This window comes from Schistocerca nitens, chromosome 2 (assembly GCF_023898315.1).
Source record: "Schistocerca nitens isolate TAMUIC-IGC-003100 chromosome 2, iqSchNite1.1, whole genome shotgun sequence".
Classification (NCBI taxonomy): Eukaryota; Metazoa; Arthropoda; class Insecta; order Orthoptera; family Acrididae; genus Schistocerca; species Schistocerca nitens.
Genome location: NC_064615.1, coordinates 437,522,137 through 437,528,136, shown reverse-complemented (window position 1 = coordinate 437,528,136; position 6,000 = coordinate 437,522,137).

Here is a 6,000-nt window from a genome sequence, read left to right as displayed (position 1 = left end):
TATGTGTGACAGGTTCTGCTTTGATGACCGTTAAGCACAACGCCGGCATATCAGTTCCAGTTTTTTTCAATACACCGGGCAAGTAAATCACCCTGAACCTGTTTCTGAGGAAAATGATGGTTAGCTACCGGCCGGTGTGGCCAAGCGGTTCCAGGTGATTCAGTCTGAAACCGCGTGACCGCTACGGTCGCCGGTTCGAATCCTCCCTCGGGCATGGATGTGTGTGATGCCCTTAGGTTAGTTAGGTTTAAGTAGTTCTACGTTCTAGGGACTGATGTTCTCATATGTTAAGTCTCATAGTGCTCAGTGCCATTTGAACCATTTTGATGGTTTGCTCACTCGTTCCTAACCCTATTGGATAAATTCTCCAGAACAACCTTTTCTCGTCAGTATTTTAATTTGCCAGTTTATGGAAACCTTCGCAACAACTCTACTCAAAAACTCTGTGAGTTATCAATGATATTGCTTAAAGAATAACTGAATCAGAAATTCGAGTTTTACTGTCTTGCTGTTAATATAAGCAGGAATCAAAAGTGTTTAACAATTTCTTGGTATGTTTCAATAGAAAAACTACCAATGCACCGAATCATGGGCAAAATAGTGTTACGTAGCTTGTTAAGTTGTTTAGATATCTCTGTAGCACCATCATTCAACAACCTATCAGCCGACTTTTAAGTTGGGCACTCAGCGTGTGATTCTAGCCACGTGGTCTTCTTGGTGCAGTGCTGGGGCCAAGTATTAGACATCAGAGACCTTCTGCTTCCTAAGTGTGCGTTGTACTGGGACCCAAAAATCAGTTGTGTGTATGCTCCTGTCTCCAACTGCAGGACAATATGAGAAATCTGTCCACAGCACTTGCCCTCCCACCAAAGCCTAGCCTCAGCCTCTAAATAGTGGTCAATATAACTCAGTTTCTGGAGCTCATTGACGGTTAACGAACCGAACCATTTGGTGATGTTTCCTACGAACTGTATTTTCCACCTGTAGAGGTGGACTGTAATGTAGTTGTACGTATCTGCCATCATGTGTCAGTGAATAGCCTACCTCAGACGTGCTCTTGCTGCTTGTAAGCTAGTTGTTGATGCAAGAATGGTTGGAAGGCGTTGTGTTGCACATGGACCGTTATGGGCAGCCGTCAGATGATTGCAAGTATGTAAAGCTCCTCCCCGCAGAACAGTTGACAGTGTATTTAATGGGACAGCTCCTAAGAGCACAAATTTACATAGAGAAACCCAGTGGAAACTGGTGACGCACTCTGGCGCTCAGACTACCATTGCTACGTATATACTGGGTACAACACCCAGCGTCACATTCAAAATGCACCGATTCCGCTCGTCATGCATTTCCTACGCAAGCTGAATTACTTTACGTTTGTTGTTGTTGTTGTGGTCTTCAGTCCTAAGACTGGTTTGATGCAGCTCTCCATGCTACTCTATCCTGTGCAAGCTTCTTCATCTCCCAGTAACTACTGCAACCTACATCCTTCTGAATCTGCTTAGTGTATTCATCTCTCGGTCTCCCTCTACAATTTTTACCCATCTAATCTTCAGCATTCTTCTGTAGCATCAGATTTCGAAAGCATCTATTCTCTTCTTGTCTAAACTATTTATCGTCCACGTTTCACTTCCATACATGGCTACACTCCATACAAATACTTTCAGAAACGACTTCCTGACACTTAAATCTATACTCGACGTTAACAAATTTCTCTTCTTCAGAAACGCTTTCCTTGCCATTGCCAGTCTACATTTTATATCCTCTCTACTTCGACCATCATCAGTTATTTTGCTCCCTAAATAGCAAAACTCCTTTACTATTTTAAGTGTCTCATTTCCTAATCTAATTCCCTCAGCTTAACCCGACTTAATTCGACTAAATTCCATTAACCTCGTTTTTCTTTTGTTGATGTTCATCTTTTATCCCCGTTTCAAGACGCTATCCATTCCGTTCAACTGCTTTTCCAAGCCCTTTGCTGTCTCTGACAGAATTACAATGTCATCAACGAACCTCAAAGATTTTATTTCTTCTCCATGGATTTTAATACCTACTCCAAATTTTTCTTTCGTTTCCTTCACTGCTTGCTCAATATACAGATTGAATAACATCGAGGAGAGGCTACAACCCTGTCTCACTCCCTTCCCAACTACTGCTTCCCTTTCGTGTCCCTCGACTCTTATAACTGCCATCTGGCTTCTGTACAAATTGTAAATAGCCTTTCGCTCCCTGTATTTTACCCCAGCCACCTTCAGAATTTGAAAGAGCGTATGCCAGTCAAATTTGTCAAAAGCTTTCTCTAAGTCTACAAGTGCTAGAAACGTAGGTTTGACTTTCCTTAATCTAGCTTCTAAGATAAGCGGTAGGGTCAGTATTGCCCCACAAGTTCCAATATTTCTACGGAATCCAAACTGATCTTCCCCGATGTCGGCTTCTACCAGTTTTACCATTCGTCTGTAAAGAATTTGCGTTAGTATTTTGCAGCTGTGACTTATTAAACTGATAGTTCGGTAATTTTTACATCTGTCAACACCTGCTCTCTTTGAGATTGGAATTATTATATTCTTCTTGAAGTCTGAGCGAATTTTGCCTGTCTCATACATTTTGCTCACCAGATGGTGGAGTTTTGTCATGACTGGCTCTCCCAAGGCTGTGAGTAGTTATAATGGAATTTTGTCTACTCCTGGGGCCTTGTTTCGACACAGGTCTTTCAGTGCTCTGTCAAACTCTTCACGCAGTATCATATCTCCCATTTCATCTTCATCTACATCCTCTTCCATTTCCATAATATTGCCCTCAAGTACATCGCCCTTGTATAGACCCTCTATATACTCCTTCTACCTTTCTGCTTTCCCTTCTTTGCTTATAATTGGGTTTCCATCTGAGCTCTTTATATTCATACAAATGGTTCTCTTTTCTCCAAAGGTCTCTTTAATTTTCCTGTAGGCAGTATCTATCTTACCTCTGGTGAGATATTTCTCTACATCCTTACATTTGTCCTCCAGCCATCCCTGCTTAGTCATTTTGCACCTCCTGTCCATCTCATTTTTGTGACATTTGTATTCCTTTTTGCCTGCTTCATTTACTGCATTTTTATATTTTCTCCCTTCATCAATTAAGTTCAATATTTCTTCTGTTACCCAAGGATTTCTAGTAGCACTCGTCTTTGTACCTAATAATCCTCTGCTGCCTTTACTACTTCATCCCTCAAAGCTATCCATTCTTCTTCTACTGTATTTCTATCCCCCATTCCTGTCAATTGATCTCTTATGCTCTCGCTGAAACTCTGTACAACCTCTGGTTTAGTCAGTTTATCTCCTTAAATTGCCATCTTTTTGCAGTTTCTTCAGTTTTAATCCACAGTTCATAACCAATAGATTGTGGTCAGAGTCCACATCTGCCCCTGGGAATGTCTTACAATTTAAAACCTGGTTCCTAAATCTCTGTCTTACCATTATATAATGTATCTGAAACCTGTCAGTATCTCCAGGCTTCTTCCAGGTATACAGCCTTCATTTATGATTCTTGAACCAAGTGTTAGCTATGATTTAGTTGTGCTCTGTGCAAAATTCTACCAGGCGGCTTCCTCTTTCATTTCTTCCCCCAATCCATATTCACATACTACGTTTCCTTCACTCCCTTTTCCTACTACCGAATTCCAGTCACCCATGACTATTAAATTTTCGTCTCCCTTCACTATCTGTGAAATTTCTTTTATCTCATCATACACTTCTTCAATTTCTTCGTCATCTGCAGAGCTAGTTGGCATATAAACTTGTACTATTGTAGTAGGCGTGGGCTTCGTGTCTATCTTGGTCACAATAATGCGTTCACTATGCTGTTTGTAGTAGCTTACCCGCACTCCTATATTTCTATTAATTATTAAACCTACTCCTGCATTACCCGGAGATCCGAATGGGGGACTGTTTTACCTCCGGAATATTTTACCCAAGAGGACGCCATCATCTTTTAACCTTACAGTCAAGCTGCATGCCCTCGGGAAAATTACGTTCGTATTTTCCCCTTGCTTTCAGCCGTTCGCAGTACCAGCACAGCAAGGCCGTTTTGGTTAGTGTTACAAGGCCAGATCAGTCAATCATCCTGACTGTTGCCCCTGCAACTACCTGCAACTACTGAAAAGGCTGCTGCCCCTCTTCAGGAACCACGCGTTTGTCTGGCCTCTCAACAGATACCCCTCCGATGTGGTTGCACCTACGGTACGGCCATCTGTATCGCTGAGGCACGCAAGCCTCCCCACCAACGGCAAGGTCCATGGTTCATGGGGGGGGTACTTTATGTTATGATCTGAAAATCATTGGTGAGGTCCCCCAAAACTCCTGGCTGTGCTGAGACCAATACAGTGAGGCTGCTAAACTTGGTTCAAATGGTTCAAATGGCTCTGAGCACTATGGGACTCAACTGCTGTGGTCATTAGTCCCCTAGAACTTAGAACTACTTAAACCTAACTAACCTAAGGACATCACACACACCCATGCCCGAGGCAGGATTCGAACCTGCGACCGTAGCAGCAGCGCGGCTCCGGACTGGAGCGCCTAGAACCGCACGGCCACCGCGGCCGGCTGCTAAACTTGGTCTCCATAGCAACTGTCACTTGAGAATGCTGCTGTTCGGCTGGTGGAAGTTTCGTAAGGTGGCCATATTTTCTAGACATTAACATATTTCCTAGGCCCAAATCCAGGACACATTAAAAATTTTCCAAAATAGGCTATATTTATTTATTTATTACATGAGAAGAAGGTTTCAATTAAATGTAATAAATACAAAATATCAACTAAATTTGTTACAAAGAAATGCAAATTTACCTTTTATTAATACCTTCTAAGATGAATGAGTGTGATCAGGGCAACTGTATTTATCAGTGCTGTGAATTTGCTTTATTAAGTCTGTATTTTTCAACAACACATGAAAAAACTCGACACAAGTTTCATCATAATTTATTCTACTTACTAACATTGCTTTCATGGTTTCTACAGCCATCTGTGTTTTGTCACTTGTCCCTATATTGTTCACGTAGTCAAATGGTAGTATTCTAGAGACCAGCATACACTGCGTTGGCAACGCCAAAGTCAACGAGGGCGTATATTACTGTTCGACTGTTCGAGTTACTTTGTATTTCGTCTGCATGTTTGCCATAAAACCTCCTCTGCCTCTTCCATGGCTATCAGAAAATATGCAGACTTCTTCCTTCTTCTGTTCGAGTTACGGTTAGAACCGTTTCGACCGCGCGAATGCGTTCGAATGCGACTTTTTCCCAGTTGCCGTGGTCTCTGGCTGCCCATTTGCTGTTAGAGCTGCGGCCAACACGTGTTTGCACAGTAGAAACAGTTTGATAACGGTTTCGACAATTTGTCTTACCCTCTTGTCAAACAATTTCCCACCATAACTAAAACTAATAATAAAATATACCGATACAGGTGAAATGAATGTCTAATTCGGAAAAAAATGAGTCATGATTGTTAATTTCGGGACAAACAGGTGTCCCGAATTATCTTTGAAAAAATTCGGGACAGACACACAAAAATCGGGACTGTCCGAAAAAAAAAGGGACGGATGGTCACCTTGAAGTTTCGCTCATTTCATTTTGTATAGCTACCTCTTGTGCTTCTACACTTAACTAATTCCGACGCCCACGTCTTCGCGACCCCCCGCGCGAGGGCGCGGACGGCGAAGAGAGCGGCCCGCGGAGGGGAGGAGATTTAAATCGGCTGCCAGCCCTCAGGAGAACAGTTCATCAGCGCACCTGACGATGGCGACATGTCTGATCACCGAAATATTGTGCCCGTTGGACACTATGAACTGGCAGTATACCCGTGGACTGTCCGAGCAGTTCTTGCCTTGTCTGAAGTTCAGTTACATCTTAAAATGCAGCCTTACTTTCTTTGCAAGCATGGTCAAGCTTTGTGTCGAACTCCCTCACCAGATCGCAAGCGGTAGGTCGTGTCTCTTGGCGCGGTTTGTCTACCTCATGGCTTTGTAGCTGCCAAC